We start from the raw sequence: 18,876 nt of genomic DNA on the forward strand, positions 1-18,876 counted from the left end.
AGAGATGGGAAGGTCTGTGGAAAAAAAAAAACGAAAAAAAACCCCCAAAAAAACATGAGAAAAAAAACCATTTTCCTCCCGTTTTTTTCCAAAGCCATTTTTTGTTTGTGGGAAATGATGTCATATCCCGGCGCTCAGACTCAGCAGCACTCAGAGGATGCTCACTCTCTATGGAGGTTGCGTAACGTTTTCTTTAATTTCATAAAAATGAACCCTGCTGATGATGTCCTGGGAAAGGCTGGGTTTTGAGACCCTTGAGTTTTAAGATAATGTGAGTTAGATCCAGTCTGATATACAACGAAGGTAAAAGAATTGTGGAACCAGTTTTCACAGAGCCCGATAGATCTGCTACATGGGTGGTTTTAGGAGTTCTGCATATGTAGATGTTATTGTGTCATTTTGCAGCCTTTAGCAGAATTTATTTTTATGTGGAATATGGAATGTTTCATCAGAACATTTAGAAATCTGGCCGAATTTCAGGAAATGTTAAAAATTGTCATCTTCTGCCTTGGTCAGATCCTGTGCTCTGGCCTGGCTTCTTTCTTCACTTAAGCTTCTTTAGCGTAGCGGTTAGAGCGTTTGCCTCACGTGAGAAAGGTCCCCGGTTCGAAACTGGGTAGAAACGCTTCTTCTTCCTTGGTCAGATCCTGTGCTCTGGCCTTGCTTCTTTCTACACTTAAGCTTCTTTAGCGTAGCGGTTAGAGCGTTTTCCTCACGTGAGAAAGGTCCCCGGTTCGAAACTGGGTAGAAACGCTTCTTTTCATTATTCCCATTTAACATACAGAACCGATGACTTCATCACCAAAGAGGGCAATCTGCTCCTCAGTTTTGTACCAGAAGGTGGTGCTGTTGCCCTAGGTCTTGGCCTAGTCAAGAAAATGGTGGTCAATCTACTGATGTCTTTCTTTCAGGTAAATGACTGGTGCTTCACATACTTTTTGCTTTGTTGCTTTAGTGTATTCCTTTGTTTTTCTTGTTTGCAATTTGGATGTTGAGATGATTTTTCCATGATATGTTTGAACCTGATGCAGAACTCACTCTAACTATAAAATGAAATACCTGGTCAGTATATTGTGGTGCTATCAAATCTATACATATAATGTAATGTTGTTATAATTACAGCTGTTTTGTGATTCGTACGGATAGTTACCTGTAAGTTGTCGGTGGCCAGACTGGGGATAACTAAGCAGCACTGGCAGTTTCAGGAATTCCACCCTGCCTCCAGCAATCATCAGATATAGAAGATATAATACTTAATCCCTTTATGCCCATCTCATGGTGATCAAGAGCAGTATGATCAGGTTTTATCATAAGTTTGTCCTGTGTAATTCACTTTTCCCGCAGTGACAGTTTCTTTTACATAAATAGAATTTTCTGAAGGGATAAATTATACATATTACATATAAAACATATACACTTTATGAAAGGATGTGGACACCCCTCCTAATTATTGAGTTTAGGTATTTCAGCCACATCCATTGCTAACAGGTGTATAAAATCAAGCACATAGTCGACCATCTCCCTAGACAGACATTGGCATTATGTCTCCCTTTTCCTCTTCATCTATCTTTGTTCTCTTTATCTCCCAACCCTTTCTCTTTACCTCTCCCTGTTTGTCCACTTTTTCTTTACCGCTACCTTTTGTCACTTCCTCTCCCATTTTCTTTAATCTATCCTCCTTTTCTTTAATCTCTCCATTTTCATTATCTTTCCTCCTGTTGCATTTTATATAATCTCTCTTATCTATTTCTCCCCTTTCTGATGTTCCTTGACCAGCCCAAAGAGGTAAGGAATCTGGCCCAGTATTTTGAGGTGGATATTCAGGTAAGGTGAGCGCTTTAGATGTTGGGGAATATGATTAATGCTATTTGATTTGACCAACTAGCAAATGGATAGCAACATGGGGTTCCAATAAAAACCAGCTTCCCATACCGGGAGTCGAACCCGGGCCGCCTGGGTGAAAACCAGGAATCCTAACCGCTAGACCATATGGGATACATGTCTACACCCCTGCGCACACCACATGGGATTGTGTATGTGACGGAGCATCCACAGATCCTATAGGAGGTGAACCTTTTTATTTTAAAATACAGTTGTAATGCCTGTCAGTCCGCGGCTGCAGTTGATGAGTTCCTGTTCCAATGATCTTTGTGAGATGCGTCAGAGTTATAGTTTCTTTGGATCTTCCCAGATAAAGTGGTCCTTTTGCTGACCACGGAATTCGCACCTAAAGTCCACTCTTCACTCTGTAGGATCAACCTACCATTTTTTTTCCCGTCTCACAAAAATAAAGAGCATTCCTTCGAGCCGGAATCGAACCAGCGACCTAAGGATGTCTGATTGTTTTCTACAGTCCTCCGCTCTACCAGCTGAGCTATCGAAGGTCATGATTTGGTGCGCTGTCCATGCTGACTGTACCTGGAGCAGCCCCTCCCTCACCAACATGGTATGCATTGTGTTACAAGCTACAGCAAGTTGAAGGGTTAACATTGCAAACGGCTTGAAACTTACTGAATAGACTCGGATGTGTAAAAAAAAAAAAAAACGCTGCATTGGCCGGGAATCGAACCCGGGTCAACTGCTTGGAAGGCAGCTATGCTCACCACTATACCACCAACGCTGGACAGAGAGATAGGCTTTAAACCAGAGATGGGAAGGTCTGCGGAAAAAAAAAAACAAAAAAAAACCCCCCAAAAAACATGAGAAAAAAAACCATTTTCCTCCCGTTTTTTTCCAAAGCCATTTTTTGTTTGTGGGAAATGATGTCATATCCCGGCGCTCAGACTCAGCAGCACTCAGAGGATGCTCACTCTCTATGGAGGTTGCGTAACGTTTTCTTTAATTTCATAAAAATGAACCCTGCTGATGATGTCCTGGGAAAGGCTGGGTTTTGAGACCCTTGAGTTTTAAGATAATGTGAGTTAGATCCAGTCTGATATACAACGAAGGTAAAAGAAGTGTGGAACCAGTTTTCACAGAGCCCGATAGATCTGCTACATGGGTGGTTTTAGGAGTTCTGCATATGTAGATGTTATTGTGTCATTTTGCAGCCTTTAGCAGAATTTATTTTTATGTGGAATATGGAATGTTTCATCAGAACATTTAGAAATCTGGCCGAATTTCAGGAAATGTTAAAAATTGTCATCTTCTGCCTTGGTCAGATCCTGTGCTCTGGCCTGGCTTCTTTCTACACTTAAGCTTCTTTAGCGTAGCGGTTAGAGCGTTTGCCTCACGTGAGAAAGGTCCCCGGTTCGAAACTGGGTAGAAACGCTTCTTTTCATTATTCCCATTTAACATACAGAACCGATGACTTCATCACCAAAGAGGGCAATCTGCTCCTCAGTTTTGTACCAGAAGGTGGTGCTGTTGCCCTAGGTCTTGGCCTAGTCAAGAAAATGGTGGTCAATCTACTGATGTCTTTCTTTCAGGTAAATGACTGGTGCTTCACATACTTTTTGCTTTGTTGCTTTAGTGTATTCCTTTGTTTTTCTTGTTTGCAATTTGGATGTTGAGATGATTTTTCCATGATATGTTTGAACCTGATGCAGAACTCACTCTAACTATAAAATGAAATACCTGGTCAGTATATTGTGGTGCTATCAAATCTATACATATAATGTAATGTTGTTATAATTACAGCTGTTTTGTGATTCGTACGGATAGTTACCTGTAAGTTGTCGGTGGCCAGACTGGGGATAACTAAGCAGCACTGGCAGTTTCAGGAATTCCACCCTGCCTCCAGCAATCATCAGATATAGAAGATATAATACTTGATCCCTTTATGCCCATCTCATGGTGATGGGGCTGCCCTGAGAACAAGAGCAGTATGATCAGGTTTTATCATAAGTTTGTCCTGTGTTATTCACTTTTCCCGCAGTGACAGTTTCTTTTACATAAATAGAATTTTCTGAAGGGATAAATTATACATATTACATATAAAACATATACACTTTATGAAAGGATGTGGACACCCCTCCTAATTATTGAGTTTAGGTATTTCAGCCACATCCATTGCTAACAGGTGTATAAAATCAAGCACATAGTCGACCATCTCCCTAGACAGACATTGGCATTATGTCTCCCTTTTCCTCTTCATCTATCTTTGTTCTCTTTATCTCCCAACCCTTTCTCTTTACCTCTCCCTGTTTGTCCACTTTTTCTTTACCGCTACCTTTTGTCACTTCCTCTCCCATTTTCTTTAATCTGTCCTCCTTTTCTTTAATCTCTCCATTTTCATTATCTTTCCTCCTGTTGCATTTTATATAATCTCTCTTATCTATTTCTCCCCTTTCTGATGTTCCTTGACCAGCCCAAAGAGGTAAGGAATCTGGCCCAGTATTTTGAGGTGGATATTCAGGTAAGGTGAGCGCTTTAGATGTTGGGGAATATGATTAATGCTATTTGATTTGACCAACTAGCAAATGGATAGCAACATGGGGTTCCAATAAAAACTAGCTTCCCATACCGGGAGTCGAACCCGGGCCGCCTGGGTGAAAACCAGGAATCCTAACCGCTAGACCATATGGGATACATGTCTACACCCCTGCGCACACCACATGGGATTGTGTATGTGACGGAGCATCCACAGATCCTATAGGAGGTGAACCTTTTTATTTTAAAATACAGTTGTAATGCCTGTCAGTCCGCGGCTGCAGTTGATGAGTTCCTGTTCCAATGATCTTTGTGAGATGCGTCAGAGTTATAGTTTCTTTGGATCTTCCCAGATAAAGTGGTCCTTTTGCTGACCACGGAATTCGCACCTAAAGTCCACTCTTCACTCTGTAGGATCAACCTACCATTTTTTTTCCCGTCTCACAAAAATAAAGAGCATTCCTTCGAGCCGGAATCGAACCAGCGACCTAAGGATGTCTGATTGTTTTCTACAGTCCTCCACTCTACCAGCTGAGCTATCGAAGGTCATGATTTGGTGCGCTGTCCATGCTGACTGTACCTGGAGCAGCCCCTCCCTCACCAACATGGTATGCATTGTGTTACAAGCTACAGCAAGTTGAAGGGTTAACATTGCAAACGGCTTGAAACTTACTGAATAGACTCGGATGTGTAAAAAAAAAAATAAACGCTGCGTTATCCGGGAATCGAACCCGGGTCAACTGCTTGGAAGGCAGCTATGCTCACCACTATACCACCAACGCTGGACAGAGAGACAGGTTTTAAACCAGAGATGGGAAGGTCTGCGGAAAAAAAAAAAACGAAAAAAAACCCCCAAAAAAACATGAGAAAAAAAACCATTTTCCTCCCGTTTTTTTCCAAAGCCATTTTTTGTTTGTGGGAAATGATGTCATATCCCGGCGCTCAGACTCAGCAGCACTCAGAGGATGCTCACTCTCTATGGAGGTTGCGTAACGTTTTCTTTAATTTCATAAAAATGAACCCTGCTGATGATGTCCTGGGAAAGGCTGGGTTTTGAGACCCTTGAGTTTTAAGATAATGTGAGTTAGATCCAGTCTGATATACAACGAAGGTAAAAGAAGTGTGGAACCAGTTTTCACAGAGCCCAATAGATCTGCTACATGGGTGGTTTTAGGAGTTCTGCATATGTAGATGTTATTGTGTCATTTTGCAGCCTTTAGCAGAATTTATTTTTATGTGGAATATGGAATGTTTCATCAGAACATTTAGAAATCTGGCCGAATTTCAGGAAATGTTAAAAATTGTCATCTTCTGCCTTGGTCAGATCCTGTGCTCTGGCCTGGCTTCTTTCTACACTTAAGCTTCTTTAGCGTAGCGGTTAGAGCGTTTGCCTCACGTGAGAAAGGTCCCCGGTTCGAAACTGGGTAGAAACGCTTCTTTTCATTATTCCCATTTAACATACAGAACCGATGACTTCATCACCAAAGAGGGCAATCTGCTCCTCAGTTTTGTACCAGAAGGTGGTGCTGTTGCCCTAGGTCTTGGCCTAGTCAAGAAAATGGTGGTCAATCTACTGATGTCTTTCTTTCAGGTAAATGACTGGTGCTTCACATACTTTTTGCTTTGTTGCTTTAGTGTATTCCTTTGTTTTTCTTGTTTGCAATTTGGATGTTGAGATGATTTTTCCATGATATGTTTGAACCTGATGCAGAACTCACTCTAACTATAAAATGAAATACCTGGTCAGTATATTGTGGTGCTATCAAATCTATACATATAATGTAATGTTGTTATAATTACAGCTGTTTTGTGATTCGTACGGATAGTTACCTGTAAGTTGTCGGTGGCCAGACTGGGGATAACTAAGCAGCACTGGCAGTTTCAGGAATTCCACCCTGCCTCCAGCAATCATCAGATATAGAAGATATAATACTTGATCCCTTTATGCCCATCTCATGGTGATGGGGCTGCCCTGAGAACAAGAGCAGTATGATCAGGTTTTATCATAAGTTTGTCCTGTGTTATTCACTTTTCCCGCAGTGACAGTTTCTTTTACATAAATAGAATTTTCTGAAGGGATAAATTATACATATTACATATAAAACATATACACTTTATGAAAGGATGTGGACACCCCTCCTAATTATTGAGTTTAGGTATTTCAGCCACATCCATTGCTAACAGGTGTATAAAATCAAGCACATAGTCGACCATCTCCCTAGACAGACATTGGCATTATGTCTCCCTTTTCCTCTTCATCTATCTTTGTTCTCTTTATCTCCCAACCCTTTCTCTTTACCTCTCCCTGTTTGTCCACTTTTTCTTTACCGCTACCTTTTGTCACTTCCTCTCCCATTTTCTTTAATCTATCCTCCTTTTCTTTAATCTCTCCATTTTCATTATCTTTCCTCCTGTTGCATTTTATATAATCTCTCTTATCTATTTCTCCCCTTTCTGATGTTCCTTGACCAGCCCAAAGAGGTAAGGAATCTGGCCCAGTATTTTGAGGTGGATATTCAGGTAAGGTGAGCGCTTTAGATGTTGGGGAATATGATTAATGCTATTTGATTTGACCAACTAGCAAATGGATAGCAACATGGGGTTCCAATAAAAACTAGCTTCCCATACCGGGAGTCGAACCCGGGCCGCCTGGGTGAAAACCAGGAATCCTAACCGCTAGACCATATGGGATACATGTCTGCACCCCTGCACACCACATGGGATTGTGTATGTGACGGAGCATCCACGGATCCTATAGGAGGTGAACCTTTTTATTTTAAAATACAGTTGTAATGCCTGTCAGTCCGCGGCTGCAGTTGATGAGTTCCTATTCCAATGATCTTTGTGAGATGCGTCAGAGTTATATACGGCTTGAAACTTACTGAATAGACTCGGATGTGTAAAAAAAAAACAAAAACGCTGCGTTGGCCGGGAATCGATCCCGGGTCAACTACTTGGAAGGCAGCTATGCTCACCACTATACCACCAACGCTGGACAGAGAGGTAGGCTTTAAACCAGAGATGGGAAGGTCTGCGGAAAAAAAAAACGAAAAAAACCCCCAAAAAAACATGAGAAAAAAAACCATTTTCCTCCCGTTTTTTTCCAAAGCCATTTTTTGTTTGTGGGAAATGATGTCATATCCCGGCGCTCAGACTCAGCAGCACTCAGAGGATGCTCACTCTCTATGGAGGTTGCGTAACGTTTTCTTTAATTTCATAAAAATGAACCCTGCTGATGATGTCCTGGGAAAGGCTGGGTTTTGAGACCCTTGAGTTTTAAGATAATGTGAGTTAGATCCAGTCTGATATACAACGAAGGTAAAAGAAGTGTGGAAGCAGTTTTCACAGAGCCCGATAGATCTGCTACATGGGTGGTTTTAGGAGTTCTGCATATGTAGATGTTATTGTGTCATTTTGCAGCCTTTAGCAGAATTTATTTTTATGTGGAATATGGAATGTTTCATCAGAACATTTAGAAATCTGGCCGAATTTCAGGAAATGTTAAAAATTGTCATCTTCTGCCTTGGTCAGATCCTGTGCTCTGGCCTGGCTTCTTTCTACACTTAAGCTTCTTTAGCGTAGCGGTAAAAGCGTTTGCCTCACGTGAGAAAGGTCCCCGGTTCGAAACTGGGTAGAGACACTTCATTTCATTATTCCCATTTAACATACAGAACCGATGACTTCATCACCAAAGAGGGCAATCTGCTCCTCAGTTTTGTACCAGAAGGTGGTGCTGTTGCCCTAGGTCTTGGCCTAGTCAAGAAAATGGTGGTCAATCTACTGATGTCTTTCTTTCAGGTAAATGACTGGTGCTTCACATACTTTTTGCTTTGTTGCTTTAGTGTATTCCTTTGTTTTTCTTGTTTGCAATTTGGATGTTGAGATGATTTTTCCATGATATGTTTGAACCTGATGCAGAACTCACTCTAACTATAAAATGAAATACCTGGTCAGTATATTGTGGTGCTATCAAATCTATACATATAATGTAATGTTGTTATAATTACAGCTGTTTTGTGATTCGTACGGATAGTTACCTGTAAGTTGTCGGTGGCCAGACTGGGGATAACTAAGCAGCACTGGCAGTTTCAGGAATTCCACCCTGCCTCCAGCAATCATCAGATATAGAAGGTATAATACTTGATCCCTTTATGCCCATCTCATGGTGATGGGGCTGCCCTGAGAACAAGAGCAGTATGATCAGGTTTTATCATAAGTTTGTCCTGTGTTATTCACTTTTCCCGCAGTGACAGTTTCTTTTACATAAATAGAATTTTCTGAAGGGATAAATTATACATATTACATATAAAACATATACACTTTATGAAAGGATGTGGACAGCCCTCCTAATTATTGAGTTTAGGTATTTCAGCCACATCCATTGCTAACAGGTGTATAAAATCAAGCACATAGTCGACCATCTCCCTAGACAGACATTGGCATTATGTCTCCCTTTTCCTCTTCATCTATCTTTGTTCTCTTTATCTCCCAACCCTTTCTCTTTACCTCTCCCTGTTTGTCCACTTTTTCTTTACTGCTACCTTTTGTCACTTCCTCTCCCATTTTCTTTAATCTATCCTCCTTTTCTTTAATCTCTCCATTTTCATTATCTTTCCTCCTGTTGCATTTTATATAATCTCTCTTATCTATTTCTCCCCTTTCTGATGTTCCTTGACCAGCCCAAAGAGGTAAGGAATCTGGCCCAGTATTTTGAGGTGGATATTCAGGTAAGGTGAGCGCTTTAGATGTTGGGGAATATGATTAATGCTATTTGATTTGACCAACTAGCAAATGGATAGCAACATGGGGTTCCAATAAAAACCAGCTTCCCATACCGGGAGTCGAACCCGGGCCGCCTGGGTGAAAACCAGGAATCCTAACCGCTAGACCATATGGGATACATGTCTACACCCCTGCGCACACCACATGGGATTGTGTATGTGACGGAGCATCCACAGATCCTATAGGAGGTGAACCTTTTTATTTTAAAATACAGTTGTAATGCCTGTCAGTCCGCGGCTGCAGTTGATGAGTTCCTGTTCCAATGATCTTTGTGAGATGCGTCAGAGTTATAGTTTCTTTGGATCTTCCCAGATAAAGTGGTCCTTTTGCTGACCACGGAATTCGCACCTAAAGTCCACTCTTCACTCTGTAGGATCAACCTACCATTTTTTTTCCCGTCTCACAAAAATAAAGAGCATTCCTTCGAGCCGGAATCGAACCAGCGACCTAAGGATGTCTGATTGTTTTCTACAGTCCTTCGCTCTACCAGCTGAGCTATCGAAGGTCATGATTTGGTGCGCTGTCCATGCTGACTGTACCTGGAGCAGCCCCTCCCTCACCAACATGGTATGCATTGTGTTACAAGCTACAGCAAGTTGAAGGGTTAACATTGCAAACGGCTTGAAACTTACTGAATAGACTCGGATGTGTAAAAAAAAAAATAAACGCTGCGTTGGCCGGGAATCGAACCCGGGTCAACTGCGTGGAAGGCAGCTATGCTCACCACTATACCACCAACGCTGGACAGTGAGATAGGCTTTAAACCAGAGATGGGAAGGTCTGCGGAAAAAAAAAACGAAAAAAAAACCCCAAAAACATGAGAAAAAAAAACATTTTCCTCCCGTTTTTTTCCAAAGCCATTTTTTGTTTGTGGGAAATGATGTCATATCCCGGCGCTCAGACTCAGCAGCACTCAGAGGATGCTCACTCTCTATGGGGGTTGCGTAACGTTTTCTTTAATTTCATAAAAATGAACCCTGTTGATGATGTCCTGGGAAAGGCTGGGTTTTGAGACCCTTGAGTTTTAAGATAATGTGAGTTAGATCCAGTCTGATATACAACGAAGGTAAAAGAAGTGTGGAACCAGTTTTCACAGAGCCCGATAGATCTGCTACATGGGTGGTTTTAGGAGTTCTGCATATGTAGATGTTATTGTGTCATTTTGCAGCCTTTAGCAGAATTTATTTTTATGTGGAATATGGAATGTTTCATCAGAACATTTAGAAATCTGGCCGAATTTCAGGAAATGTTAAAAATTGTCATCTTCTGCCTTGGTCAGATCCTGTGCTCTGGCCTGGCTTCTTTCTACACTTAAGCTTCTTTAGCGTAGCGGTTAGAGCGTTTTCCTGACGTGAGAAAGGTCACCTGTTCGAAACTGGGTAGAAACGCTTCTTTTCATTATTCCCATTTAAAATACAGAACCGATGACTTCATCACCAAAGAGGGCAATCTGCTCCTCAGTTTTGTACCAGAAGGTGGTGCTGTTGCCCTAGGTCTTGGCCTAGTCAAGAAAATGGTGGTCAATCTACTGATGTCTTTCTTTCAGGTAAATGACTGGTGCTTCACATACTTTTTGCTTTGTTGCTTTAGTGTATTCCTTTGTTTTTCTTGTTTGCAATTTGGATGTTGAGATGATTTTTCCATGATATGTTTGAACCTGATGCAGAACTCACTCTAACTATAAAATGAAATACCTGGTCAGTATATTGTGGTGCTATCAAATCTATACATATAATGTAATGTTGTTATAATTACAGCTGTTTTGTGATTCGTACGGATAGTTACCTGTAAGTTGTCGGTGGCCAGACTGGGGATAACTAAGCAGCACTGGCAGTTTCAGGAATTCCACCCTGCCTCCAGCAATCATCAGATATAGACGATATAATACTTGATCCCTTTATGCCCATCTCATGGTGATGGGGCTGCCCTGAGAACAAGAGCAGTATGATCAGGTTTTACCATAAGTTTGTCCTGTGTTATTCACTTTTCCCGCAGTGACAGTTTCTTTTACATAAATAGAATTTTCTGAAGGGATAAATTATACATATTACATATAAAACATATACACTTTATGAAAGGATGTGGACACCCCTCCTAATTATTGAGTTTAGGTATTTCAGCCACATCCATTGCTAACAGGTGTATAAAATCAAGCACATAGTCGACCATCTCCCTAGACAGACATTGGCATTATGTCTCCCTTTTCCTCTTCATCTATCTTTGTTCTCTTTATCTCCCAACCCTTTCTCTTTACCTCTCCCTGTTTGTCCCCTTTTTCTTTAACGCTACCTTTTGTCACTTCCTCTCCCATTTTCTTTAATCTATCCTCCTTTTCTTTAATCTCTCCATTTTCATTATCTTTCCTCCTGTTGCATTTTATATAATCTCTCTTATCTATTTCTCCCCTTTCTGATGTTCCTTGACCAGCCCAAAGAGGTAAGGAATCTGGCCCAGTATTTTGAGGTGGATATTCAGGTAAGGTGAGCGCTTTAGATGTTGGGGAATATGATTAATGCTATTTGATTTGACCAACTAGCAAATTGATAGCAACATGGGGTTCCAATAAAAACTAGCTTCCCATACCGGGAGTCGAACCCGGGCCGCCTGGGTGAAAACCAGGAATCCTAACCGCTAGACCATATGGGATACATGTCTACACCCCTGCGCACACCACATGGGATTGTGTATGTGACGGAGCATCCACAGATCCTATAGGAGGTGAACCTTTTTATTTTAAAATACAGTTGTAATGCCTGTCAGTCCGCGGCTGCAGTTGATGAGTTCCTGTTCCAATGATCTTTGTGAGATGCGTCAGAGTTATAGTTTCTTTGGATCTTCCCAGATAAAGTGGTCCTTTTGCTGACCACGGAATTCGCACCTAAAGTCCACTCTTCACTCTGTAGGATCAACCTACCATTTTTTTTCCCGTCTCACAAAAATAAAGAGCATTCCTTCGAGCCGGAATCGAACCAGCGACCTAAGGATGTCTGATTGTTTTCTACAGTCCTCCGCTCTACCAGCTGAGCTATCGAAGGTCATGATTTGGTGCGCTGTCCATGCTGACTGTACCTGGAGCAGCCCCTCCCTCACCAACATGGTATGCATTGTGTTACAAGCTACAGCAAGTTGAAGGGTTAACATTGCAAACGGCTTGAAACTTACTGAATAGACTCGGATGTGTAAAAAAAAAAAATAAACGCTGCGTTGGCCGGGAATCGAACCCGGGTCAACTGCTTGGAAGGCAGCTATGCTCACCACTATACCACCAACGCCGGACAGAGAGATAGGCTTTAAACCAGAGGTGGGAAGGTCTGCGGAAAAAAAAAAACGAAAAAAAACCCCCAAAAAAACATGAGAAAAAAAAACATTTTCCTCCCGTTTTTTTCCAAAGCCATTTTTTGTTTGTGGGAAATGATGTCATATCCCGGCGCTCAGACTCAGCAGCACTCAGAGGATGCTCACTCTCTATGGAGGTTGCGTAACGTTTTCTTTAATTTCATAAAAATGAACCCTGCTGATGATGTCCTGGGAAAGGCTGGGTTTTGAGACCCTTGAGTTTTAAGATAATGTGAGTTAGATCCAGTCTGATATACAACGAAGGTAAAAGAAGTGTGGAAGCAGTTTTCACAGAGCCCGATAGATCTGCTACATGGGTGGTTTTAGGAGTTCTGCATATGTAGATGTTATTGTGTCATTTTGCAGCCTTTAGCAGAATTTATTTTTATGTGGAATATGGAATGTTTCATCAGAACATTTAGAAATCTGGCCGAATTTCAGGAAATGTTAAAAATTGTCATCTTCTGCCTTGGTCAGATCCTGTGCTCTGGCCTGGCTTCTTTCTACACTTAAGCTTCTTTAGCGTAGCGGTTAGAGCGTTTGCCTCACGTGAGAAAGGTCCCCGGTTCGAAACTGGGTAGAAACGCTTCTTTTCATTATTCCCATTTAACATACAGAACCGATGACTTCATCACCAAAGAGGGCAATCTGCTCCTCAGTTTTGTACCAGAAGGTGGTGCTGTTGCCCTAGGTCTTGGCCTAGTCAAGAAAATGGTGGTCAATCTACTGATGTCTTTCTTTCAGGTAAATGACTGGTGCTTCACATACTTTTTGCTTTGTTGCTTTAGTGTATTCCTTTGTTTTTCTTGTTTGCAATTTGGATGTTGAGATGATTTTTCCATGATATGTTTGAACCTGATGCAGAACTCACTCTAACTATAAAATGAAATACCTGGTCAGTATATTGTGGTGCTATCAAATCTATACATATAATGTAATGTTGTTATAATTACAGCTGTTTTGTGATTCGTACGGATAGTTACCTGTAAGTTGTCGGTGGCCAGACTGGGGATAAGTAAGCAGCACTGGCAGTTTCAGGAATTCCACCCTGCCTCCAGCAATCATCAGATATAGAAGATATAATACTTGATCCCTTTATGCCCATCTCATGGTGATGGGGCTGCCCTGAGAACAAGAGCAGTATGATCAGGTTTTATCATAAGTTTGTCCTGTGTTATTCACTTTTCCCGCAGTGACAGTTTCTTTCACATAAATAGAATTTTCTGAAGGGATAAATTATGCATATTACATATAAAACATATACACTTTATGAAAGGATGTGGACACCCCTCCTAATTATTGAGTTTAGGTATTTCAGCCACATCCATTGCTAACAGGTGTATAAAATCAAGCACATAGTCGACCATCTCCCTAGACAGACATTGGCATTATGTCTCCCTTTTCCTCTTCATCTATCTTTGTTCTCTTTATCTCCCAACCCTTTCTCTTTACCTCTCCCTGTTTGTCCACTTTTTCTTTACCGCTACCTTTTGTCACTTCCTCTCCCATTTTCTTTAATCTATCCTCCTTTTCTTTAATCTCTCCATTTTCATTATCTTTCCTCCTGTTGCATTTTATATAATCTCTCTTATCTATTTCTCCCCTTTCTGATGTTCCTTGACCAGCCCAAAGAGGTAAGGAATCTGGCCCAGTATTTTGAGGTGGATATTCAGGTAAGGTGAGCGCTTTAGATGTTGGGGAATATGATTAATGCTATTTGATTTGACCAACTAGCAAATTGATAGCAACATGGGGTTCCAATAAAAACTAGCTTCCCATACCGGGAGTCGAACCCGGGCCGCCTGGGTGAAAACCAAGAATCCTAACCGCTAGACCATATGGGATACATATCTACACCCCTGCGCACACCACATGGGATTGTGTATGTGACGGAGCATCCACAGATCCTATAGGAGGTGAACCTTTTTATTTTAAAATACAGTTGTAATGCCTGTCAGTCCGCGGCTGCAGTTGATGAGTTCCTGTTCCAATGATCTTTGTGAGATGCGTCAGAGTTATAGTTTCTTTGGATCTTCCCAGATAAAGTGGTCCTTTTGCTGACCACGGAATTCGCACCTAAAGTCCACTCTTCACTCTGTAGGATCAACCTACCATTTTTTTTCCCGTCTCACAAAAATAAAGAGCATTCCTTCGAGCCGGAATCGAACCAGCGACCTAAGGATGTCTGATTGTTTTCTACAGTCCTCCGCTCTACCAGCTGAGCTATCGAAGGTCATGATTTGGTGCGCTGTCCATGCTGACTGTACCTGGAGCAGCCCCTCCCTCACCAACATGGTATGCATTGTGTTACAAGCTACAGCAAGTTGAAGGGTTAACATTGCAAACGGCTTGAAACTTACTGAATAGACTCGGATGTGTAAAAAAAAAAAATAATCGCTGTGTTGGCCGGGAATCGAACCCTGGTCAACTGCTTGGAAGGCAGCTATGCTCACCACTATACCACCAACGCTGGACAGAGAGATAGGCTTTAAACCAGAGATGGGAAGGTCTGCGGAAAAAAAAAAACGAAAAAAAACCCCCAAAAAAACATGAGAAAAAAAAACATTTTCCTCCCGTTTTTTTCCAAAGCCATTTTTTGTTTGTGGGAAATGATGTCATATCCCGGCGCTCAGACTCAGCAGCACTCAGAGGATGCTCACTCTCTATGGAGGTTGCGTAACGTTTTCTTTAATTTCATAAAAATGAACCCTGCTGATGATGTCCTGGGAAAGGCTGGGTTTTGAGACCCTTGAGTTTTAAGATAATGTGAGTTAGATCCAGTCTGATATACAACGAAGGTAAAAGAAGTGTGGAACCAGTTTTCACAGAGCCCGATAGATCTGCTACATGGGTGGTTTTAGGAGTTCTGCATATGTAGATGTTATTGTGTCATTTTGCAGCCTTTAGCAGAATTTATTTTTATGTGGAATATGGAATGTTTCATCAGAACATTTAGAAATCTGGCCGAATTTCAGGAAATGTTAAAAATTGTCATCTTCTGCCTTGGTCAGATCCTGTGCTCTGGCCTGGCTTCTTTCTACACTTAAGCTTCTTTAGCGTAGCGGTTAGAGCGTTTGCCTCACGTGAGAAAGGTCCCCGGTTCGAAACTGGGTAGAAACGCTTCTTTTCATTATTCCCATTTAACATACAGAACCGATGACTTCATCACCAAAGAGGGCAATCTGCTCCTCAGTTTTGTACCAGAAGGTGGTGCTGTTGCCCTAGGTCTTGGCCTAGTCAAGAAAATGGTGGTCAATCTACTGATGTCTTTCTTTCAGGTAAATGACTGGTGCTTCACATACTTTTTGCTTTGTTGCTTTAGTGTATTCCTTTGTTTTTCTTGTTTGCAATTTGGATGTTGAGATGATTTTTCCATGATATGTTTGAACCTGATGCAGAACTCACTCTAACTATAAAATGAAATACCTGGTCAGTATATTGTGGTGCTATCAAATCTATACATATAATGTAATGTTGTTATAATTACAGCTGTTTTGTGATTCGTACGGATAGTTACCTGTAAGTTGTCGGTGGCCAGACTGGGGATAACTAAGCAGCACTGGCAGTTTCAGGAATTCCACCCTGCCTCCAGCAATCATCAGATATAGAAGATATAATACTTGATCCCTTTATGCCCATCTCATGGTGATGGGGCTGCCCTGAGAACAAGAGCAGTATGATCAGGTTTTATCATAAGTTTGTCCTGTGTTATTCACTTTTCCCGCAGTGACAGTTTCTTTTACATAAATAGAATTTTCTGAAGGGATAAATTATACATATTACATATAAAACATATACACTTTATGAAAGGATGTGGACACCCCTCCTAATTATTGAGTTTAGGTATTTCAGCCACATCCATTGCTAACAGGTGTATAAAATCAAGCACATAGTCGACCATCTCCCTAGACAGACATTGGCATTATGTCTCCCTTTTCCTCTTCATCTATCTTTGTTCTCTTTATCTCCCAACCCTTTCTCTTTACCTCTCCCTGTTTGTCCACTTTTTCTTTACCGCTACCTTTTGTCACTTCCTCTCCCATTTTCTTTAATCTATCCTCCTTTTCTTTAATCTCTCCATTTTCATTATCTTTCCTCCTGTTGCATTTTATATAATCTCTCTTATCTATTTCTCCCCTTTCTGATGTTCCTTGACCAGCCCAAAGAGGTAAGGAATCTGGCCCAGTATTTTGAGGTGGATATTCAGGTAAGGTGAGCGCTTTAGATGTTGGGGAATATGATTAATGCTATTTGATTTGACCAACTAGCAAATGGATAGCAACATGGGGTTCCAATAAAAACTAGCTTCCCATACCGGGAGTCGAACCCAGGCCGCCTGGGTGAAAACCAGGAATCCTAACCGCTAGACCATATGGGATACATGTCTACACCCCTGCGCACACCACATGGGATTGTGTATGTGACGGAGCATCCACAGATCCTATAGGAGGTGAACCTTTTTATTTTAAAATACAGTTGTAATGCCTGTCAGTCCGCGGCTGCAGTTGATGAGTTCCTGTTCCAATGATCTTTGTGAGATGCGTCAGAGTTATAGTTTCTTTGGATCTTCCCAGATAAAGTGGTCCTTTTGCTGACCACGGAATTCGCACCTAAAGTCCACTCTTCACTCTGTAGGATCAACCTACCATTTTTTTTCCCGTCTCACAAAAATAAAGAGCATTCCTTCGAGCCGGAATCGAACCAGCGACCTAAGGATGTCTGATTGTTTTCTACAGTCCTCCGCTCTACCAGCTGAGCTATCGAAGGTCATGATTTGGTGCGCTGTCCATGCTGACTGTACCTGGAGCAGCCCCTCCCTCACCAACATGGTATGCATTGTGTTACAAGCTACAGCAAGTTGAAGGGTTAACATTGCAAACGGCTTGAAACTTACTGAATAGACTCGGATGTGTAAAAAAAAAAAATAAACGCTGCGTTGGCCGGGAATCGAACCCGGGTCAACTGCTTGGAAGGCAGCTATGCTCACCACTATACCACCAACGCTGGACAGAGAGATAGGCTTTAAACCAGAGATGGGAAGGTCTGCGGAAAAAAAAAACGAAAAAAAACCCCCAAAAAAACATGAGAAAAAAAACCATTTTCCTCCCGTTTTTTTCCAAAGCCATTTTTTGTTTGTGGGAAATGATGTCATATCCCGGCGCTCAGACTCAGCAGCACTCAGAGGATGCTCACTCTCTATGGAGGTTGCGTAACGTTTTCTTTAATTTCATAAAAATGAACCCTGCTGATGATGTCCTGGGAAAGGCTGGGTTTTGAGACCCTTGAGTTTTAAGATAATGTGAGTTAGATCCAGTCTGATATACAACGAAGGTAAAAGAAGTGTGGAACCAGTTTTCACAGAGCCCGATAGATCTGCTACATGGGTGGTTTTAGGAGTTCTGCATATGTAGATGTTATTGTGTCATTTTGCAGCCTTTAGCAGAATTTATTTTTATGTGGAATATGGAATGTTTCATCAGAACATTTAGAAATCTGGCCGAATTTCAGGAAATGTTAAAAATTGTCATCTTCTGCCTTGGTCAGATCCTGTGCTCTGGCCTGGCTTCTTTCTACACTTAAGCTTCTTTAGCGTAGCGGTTAGAGCGTTTGCCTCACGTGAGGAAGGCCCCCGGTTTGAAACTGGGTAGAAACGCTTCTTTTCATTATTCCCATTTAACATACAGAACCGATGACTTCATCACCAAAGAGGGCAATCTGCTCCTCAGTTTTGTACCAGAAGGTGGTGCTGTTGCCCTAGGTCTTGGCCTAGTCAAGAAAATGGTGGTCAATCTACTGATGTCTTTCTTTCAGGTAAATGACTGGTGCTTCACATACTTTTTGCTTTGTTGCTTTAGTGTATTCCTTTGTTTTTCTTGTTTGCAATTTGGATGTTGAGATGATTTTTCCATGATATGTTTGAACCTGATGCAGAACTCACTCTAACTATAAAATGAAATACCTGGTCAGTATATTGTGGTGCTATCAAAACTATACATATAATGTAATGTTGTTATAATTACAGCTGTTTTGTGATTCGTACGGATAGTTACCTGTAAGTTGTCGGTGGCCAGACTGGGGATAAGTAAGCAGCACTGGCAGTTTCAGGAATTCCACCCTGCCTCCAGCAATCATCAGATATAGAAGATATAATACTTGATCCCTTTATGCCCATCTCATGGTGATGGGGCTGCCCTGAGAACAAGAGCAGTATGATCAGGTTTTATCATAAGTTTGTCCTGTGTTATTCACTTTTCCCGCAGTGACAGTTTCTTTCACATAAATAGAATTTTCTGAAGGGATAAATTATGCATATTACATATAAAACATATACACTTTATGAAAGGATGTGGACACCCCTCCTAATTATTGAGTTTAGGTATTTCAGCC

The 18,876-nt window shown here is 41.4% G+C and overlaps 20 non-coding genes across 20 annotated transcripts; all 20 read right to left on the reverse strand.

Moving 5' to 3' along the window:
• Positions 1–1,923: 1,923 nt before the first annotated feature.
• Positions 1,924–1,995, reverse strand: TRNAE-UUC (transfer RNA glutamic acid (anticodon UUC)). The gene has a single exon. It is a non-coding gene; the product is annotated as a tRNA-Glu (tRNA).
• A 303-nt stretch (positions 1,996–2,298) lies between these two features.
• TRNAY-GUA (transfer RNA tyrosine (anticodon GUA)) lies at positions 2,299–2,384 on the reverse strand. Its single transcript is given in 2 exon segments — positions 2,299–2,334; positions 2,348–2,384. It is a non-coding gene; the product is annotated as a tRNA-Tyr (tRNA).
• Positions 2,385–2,548: 164 nt separating this feature from the next.
• TRNAG-UCC (transfer RNA glycine (anticodon UCC)) lies at positions 2,549–2,620 on the reverse strand. The gene has a single exon. It is a non-coding gene; the product is annotated as a tRNA-Gly (tRNA).
• A 1,836-nt stretch (positions 2,621–4,456) lies between these two features.
• On the reverse strand, positions 4,457–4,528 carry TRNAE-UUC (transfer RNA glutamic acid (anticodon UUC)). Its single transcript has one exon. It is a non-coding gene; the product is annotated as a tRNA-Glu (tRNA).
• Positions 4,529–4,831: 303 nt separating this feature from the next.
• On the reverse strand, positions 4,832–4,917 carry TRNAY-GUA (transfer RNA tyrosine (anticodon GUA)). The gene is given in 2 exon segments: positions 4,832–4,867; positions 4,881–4,917. It is a non-coding gene; the product is annotated as a tRNA-Tyr (tRNA).
• Positions 4,918–5,081: 164 nt separating this feature from the next.
• Positions 5,082–5,153, reverse strand: TRNAG-UCC (transfer RNA glycine (anticodon UCC)). The gene has a single exon. It is a non-coding gene; the product is annotated as a tRNA-Gly (tRNA).
• A 1,837-nt stretch (positions 5,154–6,990) lies between these two features.
• TRNAE-UUC (transfer RNA glutamic acid (anticodon UUC)) lies at positions 6,991–7,062 on the reverse strand. Its single transcript has one exon. It is a non-coding gene; the product is annotated as a tRNA-Glu (tRNA).
• Positions 7,063–7,291: 229 nt separating this feature from the next.
• TRNAG-UCC (transfer RNA glycine (anticodon UCC)) lies at positions 7,292–7,363 on the reverse strand. The gene has a single exon. It is a non-coding gene; the product is annotated as a tRNA-Gly (tRNA).
• Positions 7,364–9,197: 1,834 nt separating this feature from the next.
• TRNAE-UUC (transfer RNA glutamic acid (anticodon UUC)) lies at positions 9,198–9,269 on the reverse strand. Its single transcript has one exon. It is a non-coding gene; the product is annotated as a tRNA-Glu (tRNA).
• Positions 9,270–9,572: 303 nt separating this feature from the next.
• Positions 9,573–9,658, reverse strand: TRNAY-GUA (transfer RNA tyrosine (anticodon GUA)). The gene is given in 2 exon segments: positions 9,573–9,608; positions 9,622–9,658. It is a non-coding gene; the product is annotated as a tRNA-Tyr (tRNA).
• Positions 9,659–9,822: 164 nt separating this feature from the next.
• TRNAG-UCC (transfer RNA glycine (anticodon UCC)) lies at positions 9,823–9,894 on the reverse strand. The gene has a single exon. It is a non-coding gene; the product is annotated as a tRNA-Gly (tRNA).
• Positions 9,895–11,727: 1,833 nt separating this feature from the next.
• On the reverse strand, positions 11,728–11,799 carry TRNAE-UUC (transfer RNA glutamic acid (anticodon UUC)). Its single transcript has one exon. It is a non-coding gene; the product is annotated as a tRNA-Glu (tRNA).
• A 303-nt stretch (positions 11,800–12,102) lies between these two features.
• TRNAY-GUA (transfer RNA tyrosine (anticodon GUA)) lies at positions 12,103–12,188 on the reverse strand. The gene is given in 2 exon segments: positions 12,103–12,138; positions 12,152–12,188. It is a non-coding gene; the product is annotated as a tRNA-Tyr (tRNA).
• Positions 12,189–12,353: 165 nt separating this feature from the next.
• On the reverse strand, positions 12,354–12,425 carry TRNAG-UCC (transfer RNA glycine (anticodon UCC)). The gene has a single exon. It is a non-coding gene; the product is annotated as a tRNA-Gly (tRNA).
• Positions 12,426–14,261: 1,836 nt separating this feature from the next.
• TRNAE-UUC (transfer RNA glutamic acid (anticodon UUC)) lies at positions 14,262–14,333 on the reverse strand. The gene has a single exon. It is a non-coding gene; the product is annotated as a tRNA-Glu (tRNA).
• A 303-nt stretch (positions 14,334–14,636) lies between these two features.
• TRNAY-GUA (transfer RNA tyrosine (anticodon GUA)) lies at positions 14,637–14,722 on the reverse strand. The gene is given in 2 exon segments: positions 14,637–14,672; positions 14,686–14,722. It is a non-coding gene; the product is annotated as a tRNA-Tyr (tRNA).
• A 165-nt stretch (positions 14,723–14,887) lies between these two features.
• On the reverse strand, positions 14,888–14,959 carry TRNAG-UCC (transfer RNA glycine (anticodon UCC)). The gene has a single exon. It is a non-coding gene; the product is annotated as a tRNA-Gly (tRNA).
• A 1,836-nt stretch (positions 14,960–16,795) lies between these two features.
• On the reverse strand, positions 16,796–16,867 carry TRNAE-UUC (transfer RNA glutamic acid (anticodon UUC)). Its single transcript has one exon. It is a non-coding gene; the product is annotated as a tRNA-Glu (tRNA).
• Positions 16,868–17,170: 303 nt separating this feature from the next.
• Positions 17,171–17,256, reverse strand: TRNAY-GUA (transfer RNA tyrosine (anticodon GUA)). The gene is given in 2 exon segments: positions 17,171–17,206; positions 17,220–17,256. It is a non-coding gene; the product is annotated as a tRNA-Tyr (tRNA).
• A 165-nt stretch (positions 17,257–17,421) lies between these two features.
• On the reverse strand, positions 17,422–17,493 carry TRNAG-UCC (transfer RNA glycine (anticodon UCC)). The gene has a single exon. It is a non-coding gene; the product is annotated as a tRNA-Gly (tRNA).
• Between the last annotated feature and the right edge of the window lie 1,383 nt (positions 17,494–18,876).

This window comes from Spea bombifrons, chromosome 3 (assembly GCF_027358695.1).
Source record: "Spea bombifrons isolate aSpeBom1 chromosome 3, aSpeBom1.2.pri, whole genome shotgun sequence".
In the NCBI taxonomy this organism is placed as follows: domain Eukaryota; kingdom Metazoa; phylum Chordata; class Amphibia; order Anura; family Pelobatidae; genus Spea; species Spea bombifrons.